Raw genomic sequence first — 21,756 nt, 5'->3', positions numbered from 1 at the left:
AGTGTCTGTTACCCCTTTCGAAAAGCGAGTCTTTCCTTCCATCTGTACGGTTAGTTCTACACGCGCGTATAGGTTAATCCACGTGCATTTGCGCTGTGTCAATCCTCGCGGTACCGGTGTTCGGCCGGTCATCGTCGGCGGTCCCAAAGGAAAAAAAAAAAAAAGCCTGAGACCGGGGGTTCCGAGCCCCGCTGGACCTAGCGATCAGCACCGGCGCACTTCCAAGCCCGTCTTCGCAGAGAAGGTGGAGGGGTGTGTTTTCTCGTAGCATAGGTTCGGCAGTGCCATGTGGATAGCTATAGGAGGTTGGGAGGGACAGGCAGCGTTCTGACGGCTAGCCGCGGCATGATTAATGATGGCACCCAGAGGCGGGAGAGGGAGGGGGTGCCCGGGGAGGGTCGAACGGGCGCTCGCGTCTTTCTGCGCGCCATGCAGGCTCAAGTTGAAGTCCCATCTTGGTGCGCGAACGCATGCCGACGCTCGCCACGTCCTCTTCCATCTTGTGGCGCCCGATTCCGTACGTCTTGAAACTGCGCGCGTTCGCGAACCGCTGCTGCCGCCGCCTCCGCTGGTACTGCTGATGCTGCTGCGTTCGTGTGTGTGTGTGTGTGTGTGTGTGTGTGTGTGTGTGTGTGTGTGTGTGTGTGTGTGTGTGTGTGTGTGTGTGTGTGTGTGTGTGTGTGTGTGTGTGTGTGTGTGCGTGCGCGCGCGCGCGCGCGTGTGTGTATGTATACAAACCTCTTCGCGGCGGGGCTGGCCTGTGTCGCCTGTCCAGAGCGGTTCTTGTTCGCTTCTCGCGTTCCTTGTTTATGTTTTTCCCCTCTTCGCATCATCCCCTTCATCTTGTTTTTATTTTTATGCCCATCTTTTTTCGGCGGTGCGCGAAAGAAAACTTCCTCGCGCACGACGTCGTTTTCAGCGCTGGGCCTTGTCGAGCATTGTGGCGCGCCGCGAAATGCCTGTATGGAAAAGAAAAGTAGCCGCCGCTTTTCAGCGACTCCATCCGCGCGCGTTGTGCGGCCATCTCTTTCGGTTTGTGTGTATGCCTCTTGTAAGTACACATTGTTGAGAGCCGCGAAAGGACCTGAGTGCACGCGGTATGTATACCGGACCTGCGTGTTGTCGGCCGCGGAAAGTGCGCGTGCGTGGTCTCGGTGTTGACGTGTCTACGTATATGCGGTTTGCTAGTGTTTCAATGCAACGGGGTGTGTGTGATTGAGCGCAGGCGCACGACCTGCAAATGCTTCGCGCATATGGACAAAGTGTGTGGGGCCTCTCCTGAAGCATACTCTTCGCAGGAAAAGTGATATATAGGGGAAAGGAAAAAAAAAATTTTTTAGGCGTTTTTGTACATGGGTTGGAGGGTTGGATCCCTGTTTCAGGTAGATATTGCTCGCTACCTCAATTTTGATTCCTGGTAGGTTGATGACTATGATGACGAAACGTTTTATTTGGAGGAAAAAGGGAAAGGGTATTAGGGGAATGGTGATCGGATCCTTATTCCTGGATTCCGTTGGCTAAGGCCGCCGCCGCCCTGGCTCTTTCTACGAGTGCTTGCTGGTCCTCGAGGGTCGAGCTGGACAGGGTAGAGCGACCTTTTAAGATACTACAGCAACAACAACAACAACGGCAACAAAAAGTGAGGTCCATTTCACCCTGTGAAGGTGGGTGACCCGCGGAAGTGACGAGCGCGTAGTCTTCCCTGGAAGTTTTTGAAGGGACGCGAAAGCGTAGTTGTTTTTGTAGGTTGCCGCCTTCACACGAACGTTGTTTTCGGGGACCCCGGCGCCTCCTTTTTGACGTTCTTCGGCATTTTGAACAGTAACCTAAAAGGCGCACAGGGAAACGCATGTTTGACATCAAATTTTCGCAAAGGAGCAATTTTTCAGGTGTGTACATTCACGCAGGGATTTATATGTCGTCTTGCAGAGAGCTTTTATTCCACCCAGGGAGGTCAAAAAAGAATCTTTTTTTAAAACCTCCTTGATTCCACCATCCGGAAAGTCATCGATGCCTTCATAAGAATGTGCGCCCTGTTTACTTTTGGTTTGCATCGCGAGTACGACGCATTCATATATCGTTCAAATATATTTACTTCATCCAAGCATGGGTGTCTAGCCCAGTGGTTAATACCTATAGCGCACAAAAGGAACAAGGCACAGATGTACCTGTGTGTCTCGTTATTTCTGTGCGCTATAGGTTTTAATATGGAGCACCAGCATGCCCAAGCTCACATTTTTGCAGTGGTTAAAACTTTCGCTTTAGGAGCGTGAGAGCCTGAGCTCAGGTCCAACCCCGCCAAGAAACTTTCATTTGCTTATTTATGTCTTCTTTCCAATGACGTTCCTTTGAATGCATTAGTTTCTTCCGCGACTCCATCGAAGGAGGTAGGAGTTTACCAATACCACTCACCGACTCTAAAACCTTTAAAACAGCGGGTCGCGACCGTATGAAAGAGAGGATCTCCATCAGATCCGTCAACATAGCGAGACTGAACGACATTTCCATTGGCCTGGATCGTTTGGGTTACGGAACACGAGGGGACTGGATCGGCACAAACCGCGGCCCGCGCCAGCGTGAGTTGGGCGTCCCTACACGAGATCGACACGTCCCAGCCAACAACAGCAGCGGAAGAAACGAAAACCCTGCAGTCTAACTTAACAATCACTGCATGCTGCAATGCTATCGCCTTGGACGCAAATCATATAGTCTGAACCTCATGCAAAGCTATCAAGTGACCAAGGCACCGAGTACAGGTGACTCCAGAGCGCTCCAGAGCAATACCTCAACGCGCGGTATATCATATTCCACGCTATCAAATCGACGCGTCAGCTGCATCTCTCTACGCCGCAACGTGCCGTACACCATGGCTCACCTATATACACGCCAATGCAAGCCTATACGTGAGCAAATGTCACAGCGCCGGACCTGTCAAAATAGGAATCGAAATGTGCGAAAAAGAAAGAAGTCTTTGTTAAAAGCCCTGTATGAGTTGGGCCTTCCGCATTCTCGCATATACATTTTTAAAAGGTTGCCAAATGCTGCATTTACTTTCTCTTTTTCTTTTAGTTCTGTAGCTACGTGAACTGGGCTGCCAACAAAGAATTATTCACACAGTCAGAACAGGCGACGAAAATATAAAATGAAGGAGCAACAGGGAGCAAGACTTAATAGGATATCGTTCCGTTAAGAAATAGACATGTCTTTTTCGTCTGCATTTGTTTAATTTCACCAAAGCGCTTGTAAGAACTTGTTACGAGCTATTGTGCAAATCGCTTGATCGGGGATGGAGCGAGGGAACACTATAGAAAACAACATCAAAGAAATAAACGCGATTTCGCCAGCGACACCATCATTAGGGAGCGTTTACGCTGCAGCTGCTGCGGTCGGAAAATAATTGAAACGTTGACGGGGAGCGACGTTCGCGTAGCCGAGTGCAATTATCAGCGACTTCACAAGGGCATAAAAATCTACAGCAGGTGAGAAAACAAACTGCCGCAGTTTTGCGACCATCGGACAGTGGTGCCACGCGATCGCGGCCTTCAAAAGAAAAGTGCTCGCCTCCTGCAAAGGTATAACAAGAAAGGAAGCGGAGGGGTTTATATACCAAAATCAGGGAGCGAGAAGCCGTCCCGTTTCCGGACCATGTGCGGTGTACAAGTCAACGAGAAAATGACTCCCGCGCGGCTGTTTCCACCGGGGCCCGCCGATACGCTGTTGCTGCTGCCGCTGGAATGAAAAATGGCGGCTCCTTTTCGTCGGCCCGCCGGCAACAGCAAACAGCCAGTGCGGCACTCGTCTCGGCGTTGGCGAGATTAATGGCGGCCTGCCAGGGAGGGATGGAGGAGGGGAGGATGAGCGCAGGCTGCGGCGCACTCGGAATTAAGAGACAGAAATAATTTGCCGCCGCCGCAGAGACTTCGCTGTCTCTGCGTTTTACGGTTGTGAGCACGCACGCACGCACGCACGCACGCACACGCTGGGGAGATGCGAGCGTATAAAACCATACGACCAACACTCTTCTTTCGCGGCTGGCAGGCTACAGGTGCTACCGCAATGTCTGCTGCGTTGCGTCCCTCCTCCTCTGCGCCCTCCTCTCGGCAGTCTCGCTGGTGATTTATGTGGGAACCTGCGTTTCGTAGGAGAGGAAGGCAGGAAAGCGAGGCTAGAGCGCTGCGCTGAGGAAGACTGAGGCGGCCGCCTCGCTACGCACGCGCTTTAGCGGGCTCCGCTTTCTTTATTTGCGGTCTCGGGTCGAGATGGGTGGAGGAAGGGGGGGACTGACGGGTTTATTTATAAAAGCGAGAGATGCGCATCTCCTTCCGAGAGATATATAAGTAGGGAAGAAACAAGAACGGAAAGAAAGAATTCGCACTTTCGCGACTCCAAAAACAAGAAAAACACAGCAGTAGTTAAAGGAAGGGGTGTAAGGGATAAAGCAGTTAATCGTGCATGTTGATTGGGGAGGCCTTCAGGTTTGTCGGCATAAATTTATGAATTATGAAAGGAGAATAGGCTAAAGGGGGAGAGAAAAAAAAAACAGACTAATAAATGTAAGGTATACAAGGAAATTTTTCGGGGCTCAGTACGGTTGTCCGCCATGCAGTGGGGAAAGGGAAAGAAAAGGAGAGGTTGAGATAAAAAAAAAGAAAGTTCACTGTTGATGTTGTCGCTGTATAGTAGCAGATAATCATAACTCCTGGGGCTTTACGTGCCTAAAATACGATGAGTGTGAGGCACGCGTAGTGGAGGACTACAGGTTAACTTCGACCACCTGGGGTTCTTCAACGTGCACCCATATAGATCTAATTACATGGCTGCTCTTTCCATTTCACTCCCATAGGAGCGCGTCCGCCGTGGCCGGTAATCGAACCCACGCCCTTGAGCTTATGAGTGCGAGACATGCAACAGTTCCGTACTATATGTCACAGATAGATAATCACTCCAGTAGCCTTCAGAAACGGCGGCAGCTCTTTAGTGGCGTTTTGTATATAACCGCGACGTTAGAGATCAAAGTTCTAAGATGTCGTTCAAGGTACACGTATTGGAAAGAGCCAGGCGACGGGAATCGGAGGAGGATGCCTAAACGTTTAGTTTGAGAAGCAGCGAGAAACTGACCGAGGTGCGCGGCTTTCTCGGTCCAGAAAACCGTTGGCGAATGCCGCGTCCCGTGCCTGGTCCACCTTCATGACTTCTGTGGTCTTCCAAGCTCTGCGCCGTCAACATTGGCTCCCTCATTTCTTCGGTGGCCTGTCGGCACTCGAAGCTTGAATTTTTTTTTGCTTCGCCGTGTGAGCATTCCGACACCGTGTGTTAGAGAGTGTCCGGTATATCTCAAAATCGCCATAGAGATGAAAAATCCTTGATCAGAAGATGTCGATGGAGCCAACGTTTCGACGACTGGTCTTTTTTTCTTCAATGCAGCACTTCAAGTCAGTTCTTGCTTTTAAGTAAACGAGACCCCTTGTCCAAACGTTGACTCCGGCGACGCCTCCTGATCAAGGATTTTTCATCTCTTCAAGCTCCCACCTGTTCCTGAATTTCTGCCCTAAAGATCGGCATAGGAGTAAATTCCCAACCTTCTCCCCACTCCCTCTTGATTCCCAGAGCAGAGCTCTCTCAGCTGCGTAGCCGCTGTCAGTTGCAGATGGGAGTGGAAGGTTGGCCGTAGCTGCCTTGCCTCATATCGGGGTTGTTCACACTTCTCAAGGATGGAGACGACTCCTTTCTTTGCAAAACAACTCGGTATTTATATACAGGGTATATATACAAGGTTACATGGCAGCTATGTACATTGGAACTTTCGCAATATAACTCGGCAGAGCCGACAAGTGCATAGCACTGCTCCTGCGACAAGAACCCCCGTGAGGAGCCGGGAGCCAGGTTTTAACACCATCATTGCTCCTCCCAGTTTTCCCCACGGCAAATCAAAACAACTCAGCCCGCTTATTGGGCCAACCGTAAATTGGTCTGCCGGAGGCCTCCACCCCCTCTCTCTCTCTGAAGCCTTTTGAGCCACCAGCCTGAGAAAGAGACGTGGAAGACGTCCGGCAAACGACATTCTCAGAAGTGCACTCAGAAAAACATACACGATGGTGGCGTCGTTCAACTACCCTGGACCGTGTTCATACACTGTGCGGCCGGTTAACTAGCGGAGCCATGCCATCCCTCCTCAGAAACATCTCGCATCCGTTGACAGGCTTTTAACAGACACTGCGAGATTTATCTGTGCCACGTGCACCGTCCTCGGCGACATCTCGTCTCTGTCGACAGGCGTTCACGGATCCTATGCGAGATTTATTGACGTCCCAGTCTTGGCTCCCTTCGCACTGCTTCCCGGACCCCCCGCGGGCTGCGGGCCGCTGCGTTGGTCGTTAAACCGATGGTCAATAGGGCGCGTCTTTTTGTTCGAACGGTTATGGGCAGCTGGCAAGTGTTCTTTTGTCCCCGCGCTTCCTACACTCGAACCGAGCGTCGCTGCGCTTCGAGCCTCGACTCCGAGGCTGGCTTCTTGGAAGCCGCCTTTTGGGGAAAGACACAACTATCCCCCCCGTTCTCGACACGCCGGACCTTACAATAGGTATCGGAGAACATGAAAAAAACAAAAAAACCTGCACTAATGTTGTTCTTGTGTAGGTCTTGGTGTAGTTCTAAATCCGGCGCTTAATGCAGCTCCACTACCGTGAAACCTGAGGAAATGCGTAGCGCGGGCGACCCAGCGATCCCCTCGGCAATCGCGTGCTCCGCACTGCCTCGGTGATCGCGCGCTTGCCGAAGTGGTGGCGCCCTCTCTTGCGCGGCGCTGATATCAGCCGGATCTTTCGGAAGCGTTTTTCCGATTTTAGGTAAATTATAGCGACTAATTCTTGGTTATTTCTGTAGTTTATATTATTTTAAATCGCGTTGGTTTATTTTGCGTTCGTTTTGAGCATTGGTAGCCCTCTTTTAGGCCTGTATTGACCACTGCGTGACCATGCGACATGAGACACTGGATAGAAGACAAGCCGCGGCACACTTAAAAGTAAATGCGAGAAAAGCTTCGCGACAGCGGGGAGATTCAGAAGTAGTAGAGGAAGGGCCGTGAGGGCTCTTCTATTAAAAACGCGCCTGCCTCGGGAGCGCGTGCGCGCGCGGGCGCGGCGCCTATTTCTGGCCGCTCGGCTTCTTTTAACATGCGTGCTCGCGCGCGCTACGACATTGAACAATGGCGAGCCCTTGTTCTCGCTTGTCTCCGCACGCACTCTCGCTGCCATGGCCAGACGCGCGTGCAACCGCTGAGAAAAACATGTATTTCTGCAATCGCTGTGTCTATACGATGTGGTCTGTGTACGTAAGTATGCGCGAGCAATGGCGCCCTGCAGGCTGCAGGAACGGCGGAGAAGTAATGTCTGTTTCCCTCCTTTTGCTGCGGCGGTGATTAACAGAGACAGGTGAACGATGAAATGGGGTGTTCAGTTGGTGTATGTGGCTGTATGTGAAGTCCGAGAAACATTAAAAGAGGTATTATTTTGCCGTGCGCAGTCATCGCGTATACATTAATATATAGGCGTAGGCACTCATGAGTATAAGCACATTAAGTAGTAACGAAAATGTCACGTGAGCTCGCGAACTTATTAACAAGATTGAGATGGCGAAGAATTCAGCCTTCACTGTCATCCCATTCTATGTATAGACTGACGCACTACCTTGTTCGGGCAGTCTTGATACATCAAGAGGAGCATACACATCGAGAGCACAGCTTTCTTTGGCAACTCTCCCACCTCCGTCCTATTTTTTGTTGACTATATAGTTTGCGGCCGAGTACGAATGTAACAGGGGATCGATTTCAAGGAGAGTGCAGTCAATGGAATCTCGATGCCAGACAGCGTCACAGTCGAAGCTGCTGACTGTTGTGGTGCGTGACCTCGCGATAGCACTGTACACTCTACCTTCAAGTGTCTGTCTGTGTGTGCGTGTGTTGTGTACTTGTTGCAACCGATCTAGTACTTGTTGCTATCCTTGAAGCTATAGCGTACAACCAAATTAAGAATTAGCGGCGGCCATGCTATTCAGTGTATGCGCGGACACCTCTCTCTGTCTGCTAGCTGTTAGGGCCGCAATTATGACGCCGTATTCCCTGCCTTAATCGCCACCGCCTGAATCAATTTCGTTTTAAGTGCTCGCACAATACCGGAATTAAAACACCGCAGAGCGAGATAAGAAGAGAGGGAGAGAAAGAACGTGAGATACGTATGTGAAAAGCGTTGTCTAGGAAGCGATTCTTCAAAATTAATCACGGTCGACGCGAAACAAAACGAAACGGTCGAGGGGGAGGGGGAGCTTAGCACAAAGAGTGCGTCTGTTGCCGCACTGCTGCTCCCTAGAAAAAAAAAGAACAATGGCACGTTTTGTACCGTGTCCCGTAGGAGACCATTATGAGTCCGTGGCCTTCGCGGCAGGCTGGGAAAGAAAAAGAGATAGTGAGCATCGGGTTCGGCGGTGAAGTCGCTCTCACACGCTGAGCTGCAGTTTCATCCGAACAAAAGCGTGCAGCACGGAGGAAAGCATGTGTTCGGTGGCGTCGAATGCATGGTTTAGAGAAGTTGTGGTCGAACTTGAATTACCGTTTATGGTCCTCAGAAAAATGACCAATTGCCGATATTTTTTAATGGTGGGATCAGATTGCTGGGCGTCCATGCGGGAATTATTTGGCTCGAATGATCACTGGCGTAACCAGGGTGATGGGGGAGAGAGGGGGAGTTTAGGGAGTTCAACCCCCCCCCCCGGAAAATTTTCAACTTTGCATGTGTATATATACGCGCACGCATGCAAACGCACGCACGAACACACATAAAGCATGGTTGAGCCCTTCTCCGCCTCCACAACCTGGAAACAATTTCTGGCTACGCTACTGCGAATGATCATTTATAAAACTATACCTCATCCAGCAAATTTAGTGGGGAAAACTCAAGAATACAGATAGGAAAGGTTGAGATGGATACGACATCGCTTATTTCATGCATAGCCATGCTACATCATATGCTGGGTAGTCTTATTATTTAGTTAACTCATTTCTGCTGTATAGAATATCCTCAGTGTTTTACCTTAGCGGTGATTAATATCTGCAATACGAATGCTTAGTCAGTAATAATTAGCACTTGGTAACATAGCTTATTAATAGATCAACTCGTCTAAACTTGCACACAGTACGCTTAGTAAGCCTTTTAACTCAACACAGCCACCTATACACAGTATGAGTTTTCAGTCTTTAAAGTTCGAGCATGACTTTCTGCACAACATGCTTGGTTGGAGATTTGCTTGCTTCTTTTTCTTCTTACATGAATTCTTTAGCCGATGCCTATTATTACTTATGATCGGAGTAACCGGGTTACCCGACGGCCTATTTCCCCGGAATCTCGTCATTTAATCTACACAAGTCGAAAGTATACATCACTTCGACACAGAACTGAGGAGTGTCCTCGCGGCGTCTCTTCCCGTGTAGCCCTCCTCGTCATGTGACAATCATGACGATTTGATTTTGCGATCTTTGTTGGGCCTGTTAATATATGGGAGTGTGCTTAGAGTACGCTGGGCAGCATCTCAAACTTTATAGGGATCCTTTTTTATCCGGATAATGCGAAGGAGATGCTGTCGCATTCGGTAAAGGAGCCAACTATGTATACTCCCTTGTCTACACACGCACGCAATCTCAAGCGTTGTGGCGCTGGCATTCGTATGTGAAGGCTTCCCGTTAAACTGCAGTAGGGCAGACTGTTGTGTACTGGTTCATCTTGCATTACAACAAAGTCAAATTAGCGCAAGTAAAGACGGACACAAAAAGACGAGGCCGACGAGGACGTTAGACTGAGTGACGCCGGACCTTGTTTCCCCTACGAACGTGCAGCGAGCCGGCAAAGTCGCCGTAGAGGCCAGTGACTCATCGGCGGCGCAGGGGTCTCCTTTGCTGCGCAGGGGTCTCCTTTGCAGCCAACCAGCCGCCGGGGGCGCCACTGCCGCTTCTCTCTGTGAGTGCTCCCTCCTGTACACCTCCCTCCCAACTGTATTTCTCTCTCTTCTTCTTCTTCTTTTAACTCTATTTGTTTATCTCGTTTCTTTTGTTTATCTCGCCTGTTGGCTGAGCGCGTATCATGCTCCGAGACACGGGCTCGGCGTTGTGCATACTGCAATGTTCCACACTTATACTACGCAGCAGACCCAGGAAAGAAATGCCCGATCGGCACCGTCAACACGGCGGAGGGTGCGATTCCACCATCGTTCTGCTCCTTCACGAATGCAGGAACCGCGGTGAGGAGAGAACGAGCAAGAAGAAGAAGAAGATGAAAACATAAATAGGCACCCATGCGCCTGCATGCATGGTCGGCGTATATATACGCGGCAGCAGCTACACAGCAGACAGCCGCCTTCCGCGCTGAGCGGCTCGAGGAGCAGCCCCTGCACAGGACGACGACGCATCCTCGCGGATGCGAGTTCCGTCAAATTTTGGGCAGACGTGATTGGAGGACATGTCAGAGGAATGATTAATTTCAGCTCTGCCGCCGCGAGGCGCTCGCAGCGGCACGAAGAAGCTGGGAGGGAGGCTCGGCTTTTGTTTTATACATTCCGGTGCGCGATTTCTTTCTTTCATTATTCTCTTCGTCGTCTTTTGAAGCGCCACACACTCTACCCTCCTCATCGCGCAATGGGATTTCGGGATTGGTTGCCTCGTTGATGTTACGAGAGCGGTGTATATACCCGGGAACGCATATGCGCGACCGAGGTTTCGTGCCTCGAAGAAACGAGTTTTTTTCCGCGGCATCGGCGAGACTGCGTATGTAGCTTGTTCGAGGTTGTTCCGTGGCACAACCGTTTTCGACGTTTGTGATGCGCGAAGAAAATGTGAGATAGGGGTGACGACTGGTATAAGAAACGCAGTGCTTCCGCGTGTTAGATGTGGTCGCAGCGTGCACTGCTGGCGGCGAAGGGTATATATATAACGAGTCTTCTTCCTGACTGGTTGTTTGTTTTGTTTTCTTGTCGCGCATTGTTTGTCTATTACATGTCTGGCGGTGACTTAGGGGGTTCTGCCAGCGACCTCAAGTTCTCATGCAGGGAAGCTAATGAGACAATAGTTACAATAGCACTTAATTGGAGCCTATATGTTGTCTGGAAACAGTGCGGTGTCCTCAGAGTAGACAAATAAGAGATAGTACAGGCGTTGTGTTCTGTCCCTCGTCTGTTTACCCTGGCCTTTGAGGTCTGTCGAAAGAAAAGAAATTTAAGTCGACAAAAAGTTGCACGAGACAGAAAAATGCAAGCATATAAACATATAATGACTATGCATATGCGTGTCAGTCTTACTTTAAAAAAAGAAACAGCTAGTGCTATCGCAAAAACCACCCGCTTGTATATGGTTCTGAGTCTGTTAGCTTTATAAAGGAATATTATTTGTGACTCTGTCATTATTGTATATACGTGATAAATTGCGCTGCGGCTGCCTCAGTATAATTATGCAATGGCTTGAGCAAGACGCAAATATCGATGTGATATTCTTCGAGTTCGTTTACCAAATTAGGCGATTCTGCCACAGCCAAATCATTCTCACTCACTTCAAATTCAACAAAACATTAAACTTTAAATTCAACGACATTATAGTCGGCGTCATTATGCGGAACTAGGACATTTTCGTAAAAAAAAAAAAAAAACATATGGAGATATATCGCGGAGAAAAATTGCGGCTGAATACATTTTTTTTTTTTCGTTAGCTGTATATCCGGATACTTATACCTCGAATGCGACCGCGCCGCGTACTGTTAGAAGGTCAATTTTACAGTATACTAATACCATCTGCGTCCTTCGTCGGTACATGTAAGAAGCGTTTGCACGACATTTTCTGTCAAAATATGCGAATGCTTTGATGGAGTCGCAGATCTTAAAATTTTTCATTTTCATTCAGAGAAATGTTTCCGAATAACTTCTACCTCGTTCACCGAAAAGTTCAACTATCATTCCAGATTCTTGGAAAGCAAAATTTTAGATGGTGAAATACCATGACGTGTGGGGCACGCTTCATATACTTCATAATACAGTACTGATTTTTTATAAAAATTCTATGACGCACGCTCCATTCGTCTTCGCACACTATCCTACGTCGAGGCAGAACTATACTTTGCCGCAACTAAAATGACCACTGACGAGACTAATGAAGAAAAACTCGTTAATTAATGTTTACTTATTGACTTGAGGGCAGTTGTTTATATTAGAACGTTGCAGTGCGTGTCAATTTGTGGCATATTATTTTTTTTAGAAATAACGAAAGCTGCACATAATTCGAGATATTCGTTATCGAATTTCAACAGCGAAATCAAAACTGATCGCGCATGGCGCGCTGAAAACGCGATGTCTCTAGCGTAAAACCGGAACTACACGTGACAAGGAAGTGACGAAATTTGAATCAGGGCGCGCCGAAGCAGAGTATGGTCGAGAAAATCGGCAAGCATTCTGAAATACACAAGTAGACAGCTTATTCTTTGGGGGCCATGTGTGGTGCTTATCTGTTTCTAAATCTATAAACAGGGGCGAAAAACTATTTCGACTGTTTGCAAGAAGAGGCGTCGCAGTGGCTGCCCCTGAGTTTAATGCTTCACAGAGGAAGAAAAGGTTGATATTGCGGTTTTCTTGCGCACAGCGTGAAAGAAACAGATAAGCAGCAAACACCACATGCAAAAGCAGGGCGACCCACTGGCGCAAGTGAGATGACTTGCCACTTTTCACGAAAAGATACGGACACGACGCGCCTTCATTCAAATTTCGTCACTTCCTTGTCACGGGTAGTTCCGGTCCGACGTAAGAGAGATGTCGCATTTTCTGCGCGCCGGGCGCGATCAGTTTCGATTTCGCCCCTTAAAATTTGATTATGAATATCTCGAATTGCATGCAACTTTCGTGATTTATAAAATCAATAAAAGAATCTACATTGTCAAAAAAGAAAAAAAAAGAAAAAAAGAAAACCCTGTATACCCTGTTTATAGTGGGCACCCTGACACGGAGAGAATACAGCACCGAGTTTTTCTGTATAACTTGAAATTGTTCTTGTTTGCTTTATCGCCCTCGCGTTATTCAGTTCATGAAGATTCGCAAGCGTGAAATATACGTTAAAGTGTTTTGAAGCCACGAAACCGCGTGCGGCATAAAACTTATTCTGGAAATTATGGTGACCTGCCTAAGTACGTAAACTTGCACGTGAACAAGTGAAATTACTGGATGAAACTCCAAACCATTGTGGGTTTCCTTCGAACGACAATTTTTGTTGTTACCACTTGTATGCTCTAACTATACAGCATATGAGAACATGCATATACAGTATATAAACTTTCGCCGCTGTGCAGTTCTTATATGACGTGCCATTAGGTAATAATCATCAATCTTCTTAATGAGCGCTTGGTAAGGAGCTCTTTTCATCTGTTCTTTGCTCCTATAACTTGTGTGTAACTCATCTCGATACTGTTATATTTCGAAGCTTTTCTTAGTGCTATGTACTTTTGAGAGAGAGAGAGAGAGAGATAGAGATAGAGAAGGAATGGAGGAAAGGCAGGGAGGTTAACTAGACTATCATCATTTTGTTTATATGATTAAGGTGTTTTTATTAAATAGATTTTCTCATTTCTGTCGGTACAACTACTCACGTAAAGTTTTTTTGTTGCCTTGTTTTTTTCTTCGCTTGTTTTTACTTATCTCCACGCACTGTCTAGGCTTAGGCTCCTGCCCAGTCATGGGCTGTGGGCCGTCTTTCTGAAGAGATTTCCCATGCTTGTATTTCTTCATGAGTAAATAATTATTCATAGATTGATTGAGAAAGGACAAGAAACAAGTAAAAACTTTAGCGATGGCAGCACCCGTATAGGTTAAGCGGTGTCCCGTCAAGCTTTGAATAAATTATACACGACGTGTGTAGAAGCACAGTGTATTGCCACGTGCGTTTATTGCTTTATTTGGAGGTATTCGGGTTTCAGCCACAAAAACTCTTGGCAACGCTCGGCGCAGACCGCACCACAACGTGTGGGAAGCTACGCGATTGTTTGAGATCATGCTCTTATTATCATGATCAGCAGGAAGCGAATAGTCAAGCTTATTCGAGCACCAGCCTTCCGCGAGCACCAGCGGTCACTGGAAGGTTCGATCACTGATGTATACAAGACGACGCGTGCCCCCGTTGATCAGATTACTCGACGGCCGACGACTGTTCTCGCCGCTGTCAGTGTACGGCGTGAATTGCTTGTACCTTGACTGTTCATTTTCCGGGCACAAGTTCGCCCAATAAAGAGTTCCGTATTTCCCAGTCTTGCTGCAGCCTCCTTCAACGTCACAACCATGTGACGATATATATTTAGATAACACTGATTTCGTTCCTTAAAAAATTATTACTTACTACTCACGTAAAGTTGTTTTGTTGCCTTGTTTTTTTGTTCGCTTGTTTTTACTTATCTCCACGTAATTTCTAGGCTGAGGCTCCTGCCCAGTCATGGGCTGTGGGACGTCTTTCTGAAGAAGCCTTGAAAATTAGGCTTCGGCCAACCGGACGCCATGATATATACGTCTGCAAATCCGCTCTATAGATGCCCAAAATTTTTTGCGCAAGCACGGTGAATGTCAGCTTTCACGTACGGCAGAAAAGTTTGTGTAATTGAAGGTGTTGCGTACAATGAATGATCGACTGACTGCATAGATAGACATGTTAACTTTGTGAATGGGAATATTCATATCGTGTACGGATGTGTATACTATGTTAATATGAAGTTATCTCACTATTGGAGTTGTTTTGGTGCCTCGTCTGATCATTTGAGCTTTATAGGTTATGTAAATGGTTAACAATGCCGATTCGATTCAGTGGTGAGCAGAGGCATTATTAATTACATTATTAATTGCCTTTCTGACATTTCCTTCCACGTTACGATGGTGTTGTTTGATATGTGTGTGTGAGTGTGTTTTTATATACGTGTTATCGTGTGTTTATTTAACATGTACATTCTATTTGTTATTTCTTGTGTTGTACACTTTATCTCTACGCAAAGGCTGAGGGAGTAGCTGGCGCCTCATTTGTGCGCCAGCATCTCCCTTTATCAATAAATAATAAAAAAAAAGACGAAGCCCATTGGAAGAAGGAGGCTCGACGTCATGGGGAATTGTTGTACAAGGAATGCCGATGGAGGCAATATATCGACACGAAGACTCGTCTTCGTCAACCTCAAAGGTGGAGGAGGAAAAGATCAAGCTTGCTCTTTCCCTCCTCCCCTTTAGTGATTGGGTGAGAGTGACCAGGGCGTATATACATAAACACGCTGCTATGAAAGGGAGTTGAAGTCCCGACGCAGACCAGTCCATTTGTCGAAACATTTCGTTCCAGCGACATTCCATTCCCAGGATTTCGGGACATCTGTACGTGACGCCATCTCTCGGCGGCAGCAACGGCGTCCCGCGATAACTGAATGGGAAATAGGAGAAATAAATCATATCTCTTGAAAAAAGCTAGTTATCAAAAACAACTCCGGGTTCTATACAGTATATAGAGAGACCTACTGGAACGTTTTGGTAAAATCGAAGTATCGCACTACAAAGCGTGTGGCTTCCCAGGACAATTGAACACCGCCCATTAGAAACACACGGGGCCCCATTGTAAATATTGAACACCCTGGGAAGTCACGCTGTTTGTAGTGCGGCACTGTAATTCTAACAGAATGTTTAAATAAGTCTCCGCTATAGAAGCGGGAGTCGTTTTCTGGAACTAGCTTTTTTCGTCAGGTATGATTTTTTTTCGCTTATTTCCCATTCAGTTACGGCAGGTCACCGCTGTCACTGACGAGAGATGGCGCTACGTGCATATGTCCCCAAATCCTGGCCATGCCTTGTTTAACCATCTCTTACCACTTCAACCTCCATCTTCTCCTGTCTTGTCCAGGCTTAATGCTAGTCATATGCGGCTGCTTTCGCTGAACTCATCTTTGATTTTTTCTTCGGTTTTATAGACCCCCTTAGGCGTACCCACAGTTAACAGAAATCAGTGGTCGTTTATCTTAAATGAGCAGGCCTATCGTGGAATGTATTTCACAGCTTTACTTGCTGCATTTAGCAGAGAGCCACGTAAGATTCACGCGGCTCGTGTGAGGCTTTCCACGAAGAATGCCAATGTTAGCAGTATCAGCACATTAAGAGTCAGTATCCATTCGCGATTCCTTTTGACTGATTTATGGAAATGAAGTTAGCCCAGGATACAGGGAGGAAGACGCCACCTTTTTGGGAAGTTGCGGACAATCCAATTCAAGAAACATTTGGCAAAACACAAACTGTCACGTGTACGTCATATTTTACAATTATATCGATAATAACTTCTAAGTACGAAAATAACAGCACACGAAAGACGCCATGACAAGGCACTCTCTTTTGTTTTTTTTTGTTTTTCAATAAGATGTTATGAATACGTAAAATCTAACTCGTCAATGCAATGTTCTAAGTACAATTTGATATTGTTTTAGATTTATCATGTTCATAATAATGTTTCCAATCACGTTTCAAATATGTCTTAAGATTCCGTGCGATATTATTCACATGGCCGATTCCGCTCTCGTCGATATGGATCCGTGAATTAAAGCTGCCATGTTTGCAGCATGTGCGCGTAATAATATCTAGAATATAACTCATGTAGCAAATGAATATGTCGCTCTTTGAATTCGGTATCAAGTTAACTATCCTTACTGTCGAAGTCGTTCACTTGTGCCGCCACTGTCTGGGTAGCATTTGGTCGCTCTCATCATTAACGGCAACCAATCATTATTTGCACGCATACGTGCGTTGTCGTGACAAATTGAGCTGTTAATGAGGCTTGTCATAGTTAAGATACCTCCCATACATCTGACGCGTACTCAGCTGTCTGGTCTATAGACCATTAATCATTCCTGTTACCCGAAAACCTTACGGGCCGACAGAAGGCGCGTATAACGGAGGTGCCTTGCGTTCTGCATATATGATCACGACGTGCCATGGTTCCGCTAAATAGCACGCAACAAAAACTATAGGAGTGCACAGCGTGTTCTTGAAATGCGCAACACCTGGCCTTTTTCGAGGGCTCACGGAGAAGGTCTAACCGCCACGCCGGCGTAGAAAAAAAAGGAACATATTGAAAACGTATACGTTAATATACCGCTCGAATTCCAACATGTTTGAATATGACGCATGGGTGGCCGCCGTTATAAATATGCGTGATTAATAGCTCCGCACCTTAGTCAGACCCTTCGAACGGGCAGATGCGCACGTAGCCGCACGGCGCGGCCGTCCTTCGTCATTGTATTTGACGATTCTTGCCGATTTCTCTTATATTATTATATTTTCTTCTTCCCATAATTTCATTCCTCGTTCCATTGTGCCAATTACTGCGGTCGCATATCAACGAGGTGCGGGTTCCGCTTTCGCGTTCTCTTTTTCGAATGCAGTGCGCAAGATGGGCGTAACAGCATGCCGAGCAGACCTTGCCGGCAGCACACACACGTGTGCGTGCGTGCCTGCGTATAGCGTGCCGCGGACTGGCACGGCAGCACAATGGGCGACGCTTGTGTCCGCGCCGCAGTGCGCAACTGTATGGCGAGCGAGCGCGGTTTGTGCGAGTGAGAATACGTGACGGGCCCCGGTGATGACTTCGTCCGAATTTTTCTTTCTCTCGAAATGCAGATGTCCGCCGGAGAGGCGGTCTTCTTTTCCCCCATTCTACTTCCCGCTCACGTTTATATTAATTCTGGAAGTTGAGAACCAGTAGAGGCGGCGGTGTGGGGGATTGTAGGTTTGGGCAGGTGTATAGGCGCAAATGATGGTGCTAGTGCCTATACAGGGAGGCTGCTACTAAGTGCTACGATTTCCTTGTCTTCATCCCCTTTGCAACTCTCTGGATGTAGCCTGCAAAAGTGCAAGAGACGAAGGTAAATTGAAGCAGCACCTGAAGAGCAAGCACACAATCATTTGAGAAGCTATGTTCACGCTTTGCATCATATGCAAAAGTATTAGCGAAATGAAGGTTGCTAGAACAAAGGGTTATTATAATGTTTTTGCACGCGCTTTGAGAATGAAAGAAGAAAACATGGCACACGATGTTGCTGTATAGATAACATAAGCTGAAGCAAGCTGGCTGGTCTTGCAGGCGCAGTCCTTTGATACTTGCAATCATGGTCGGTGATGGTCTGAGGGAGCCTACACATATATATATAGGCGCCTATATATAGGCGAGTAGTACACGCGGTATAGAGCCACGCAAATGTGCGTGTTAAACCTAAATGACTGGATGACTGCTCGTCACAATGTACGGGATAAATGGTCAGAGCTGTAGAGCACGGAGAAAAACCGATAAAAGAGCCAGAGCGATGCTGCGCCTACACCAATTTGCGGCAACTTCGAAATGGCGTCCATATATACGACACTTTAGGGATAGCCGGGACGTCACGTCAACAACACCCCGGTGTTAATATTTGCGTTCTAGCGACGACTTTATAGAGCACAAAACTTAGTAATTGAAATTGCTGTCTATACTCGTACATTGTTATTGTCGTGTCGCGCTGCTAAAACCGAGGGCGCGGGTATATATATATATATATATATATATATATATATATATATATATATATATATATATATATATATATATATATATACCTGAAAGATCATAAAAACAACTTAAAGGGACACTAAAGGCAAATAACAATTTATGTCAGAGTGAAAGCCCAATGTATGACAACTTCTAAAACGGCAATATTATCAACAGCAGTGCCCTACTTACCGAGAAATTAAGCTAAATGTATCACATGATGAGCGCCACGAGTGGGACATTTTCGAAGTGATCCCGATGACGTAGGGAAGTCGGCCTACAATAAATCACTAGTAATCAAACTAGCAGCAGTAAAAACAGAACATTCCAAGCAACAAAAGACGTAATAAAATGCTGTTTGTTCGTTTCCGCTTGATTCATGGAAAACAAAACCTCCGTGGCGTTGTCACGGGGAACGGCGCGCGTGGTTCAAACATGGTTCAAAGGTTCCGTTTTCGCCGAACTGTGCCTCGCCCGTCTCAGTGGTAGTTTCGGGATCGTGTACTGCCGTGCGTGTTTTGCGCGCTCGTGAAAGTCGCTCTGACAGAAAGTTCGACAAAATGCCGCATGCGTGTGATATTGCCGGATGCCCGAATGGTGCACAACGCCAGTGCTGCAGCAAGGAAACCGGTGTGTCTTTTCACTGGGTGCCGCGGAATGAACCCTTACGCTCGAAGTGGCTTAGTGTCATGCCATTGCGCCAGTGTGCTAAACAGTCAAAACCTCTGCGTGTGTGCTCGCTGCACTTTCGTACTGAGGATTACGAGACCAACCGCAACTTGGTGACGGCTTTGAATGTGCCCATCCGAGCAAGTCTTTGCCGCAGCGCCCGTTGTTGCTACTGTGGGTCCCGCTACTTCCGCTCGGCTGCTACTAGTGTCGGCGGCCGCGCAGTAAAAGCGGGCAACGTTGGGCACGGCAGCAGTGACGTATGAGAGTCGTATTTTCAAGCGGGAGATTTGAAGCGCGCTAACGCGATGCGGACCACTAAAAACGTGATTTTATTTCAAAATAAGCACTTCCTTGGCACAAAAGCAGCACTACACTCTAAGCCGAAAAGGACTAAAATGGGTATGGCATTGGTCCTTCAGGGGACTAAATGGGCTGCCACAGATTTTGAACCATTTTTGGACCAACTGCGGGAGTAACTACAGGGATTCAACTTTTACTCTCTAGCACTTACTCCAGGTGGTTTAAACGTTGCTTCTCGTAGAATGCTCCAGAGGAACTAACAGTTGAACCATCTGGTCTAACCGAGAAAAAAAAAAAAGATGGCGATTCTTCGCTATGTCGGCGTAATTCTTGGTATTTCTAACTGAATCAGCATTGAATGATGCATTATTTGCGGCACAGACATACACCACACAGACATACAACCACACACAACCATTGCAATCTAAACACCACACATACCTACTGCCCGCGCTACACAGCTGAAAACCAACGATCGGCTATATATAGGCACAGTATCTTGACCTCCCATGTGGTGCTGGTGGCAGACTTCTGTTCGAAGTAATAAAACAATAAACGTTCGCAGCGTAAGTGTAAACTTTCGTGGGCTCAATGGTAGCACCGCAACACATCGATCTTTTAATATGAACCCGCCGGACGTTTAACCCTCCTTTCAGTCAGCGAATTCGAATTATCAGCTGTTACTCTATCGTGTCGGCCGAACCAGCGTTAGCAATGCTGGTGCACAAGTCCGTAAAATGCACTTATGCACACACAAGCATAGAAGAGGCACTTATGCAGGAACGCCGGCGAAGCAGTGAGGTGTACCGCCGATGCCGGCTTCTTGCCGACAACGTCGCTAGGCGTTTACGAGGAGCACGGCTATGAATTAAACGACCGCTGGCGATCACAACATGCGTCTCCTGTGCAATTTTCGTTGTCGTTATTTTACATACAAACGAAAAATAGATGTCCGCTGTCAGCGGCGTCTTACAGAGTGATGTAGATGCATGTATACCTACAACAACGAGACGGCGCGCAGGCACGGTTCTTTCACCGTGCTCGTACACTGTAAAAAAAAAATTACTCCCAGGTGGGAGTAAAACGCTTGTCCTCTAGCGACCCCCCCATTCGGAGTTTTTTATACTCCGGACTTCCGGAGTAAAGCATTTACTCCGGCTGGCCGGAGTTATTGCGTGGCGCCTCCGGAGTGTTTCTGCCGCTCTTTCACTCCGGCTGGCCGGAGTTATTGCGTGGCATCTTCGGAGTATTTTTCACTATTCTTTTACTCCGGCTGGCCGGAGTTTTTGCGCGGCACCTCCGGAATATTTTTTGCCGTTCTTTCACTCCGGCTGGCCGGAGTGACTGCGTGGCACCTTCGGAGTATTTTTCGCCGTTGTTTCACTCCGGCTATCCGGAGTTTTTTCGTGTCACCTCCGGAATATTTTAGGAATCTCCTTACTCCGTCCGGACGGAATTTCAGTGAGATGCATCGGGTTTATTCTTCTCTTTGCTTCGCTGCTACAGTTTCTTCACTCTATGCTGATCGTGTCACGCTTTGGTTACATAAGGGAATTCTCATCAAAACACTGCAGAGTCACTGTGTACTTTTATCCACAGACCTCTAGCAGATGAAAGTCAAGAGAACACGTGAGTTCTTATTATTTCATTTATTCACAATAAGCTGCAGTTTTCTGTTCATGAGCCAGCATTTGGGAAAGCAATACAAGAAACAAATATGCAAAAGACCACCAAAAAACAAAGCAGAAGTCAGATCACGTGAAACCAACAGCGCTCAAGTTTTAAGCGCAGCGTGTCGAAATGAAGCCCAGAATGCTGCAAAAGAATGCACAACAAACGAAGGAAGCGTAGTCGCCGGAAACCATCCACGACGGACCATCCATCAGATTCATTGACGACGCAAGGATTCAGCTGATTTCTTCCTGCATAATTTAGCAAAAAAGTAGTACACGAAAACTAAGTCATGCCACAAACACGAAAACTGAGGACACTGAAGCCACAGATACTCATTAAATTACATACAGGGTGGCAGTCCATGAGAACACCCAGGTTCTTACAGCATAGTCAATACTAAAATTAACGACACAGTTTGACAGAGCAGCACTAATTAAACGGACCACACAAAGTACACAATATCACAAAAAAGTCAATATAAAGAAGCACATCCCACATACTCTGGTGTCAGC

This window comes from Rhipicephalus sanguineus, chromosome 5 (genome assembly GCF_013339695.2).
Source record: "Rhipicephalus sanguineus isolate Rsan-2018 chromosome 5, BIME_Rsan_1.4, whole genome shotgun sequence".
Classification (NCBI taxonomy): domain Eukaryota; kingdom Metazoa; phylum Arthropoda; class Arachnida; order Ixodida; family Ixodidae; genus Rhipicephalus; species Rhipicephalus sanguineus.
This window is presented reverse-complemented; position numbering follows the sequence as displayed.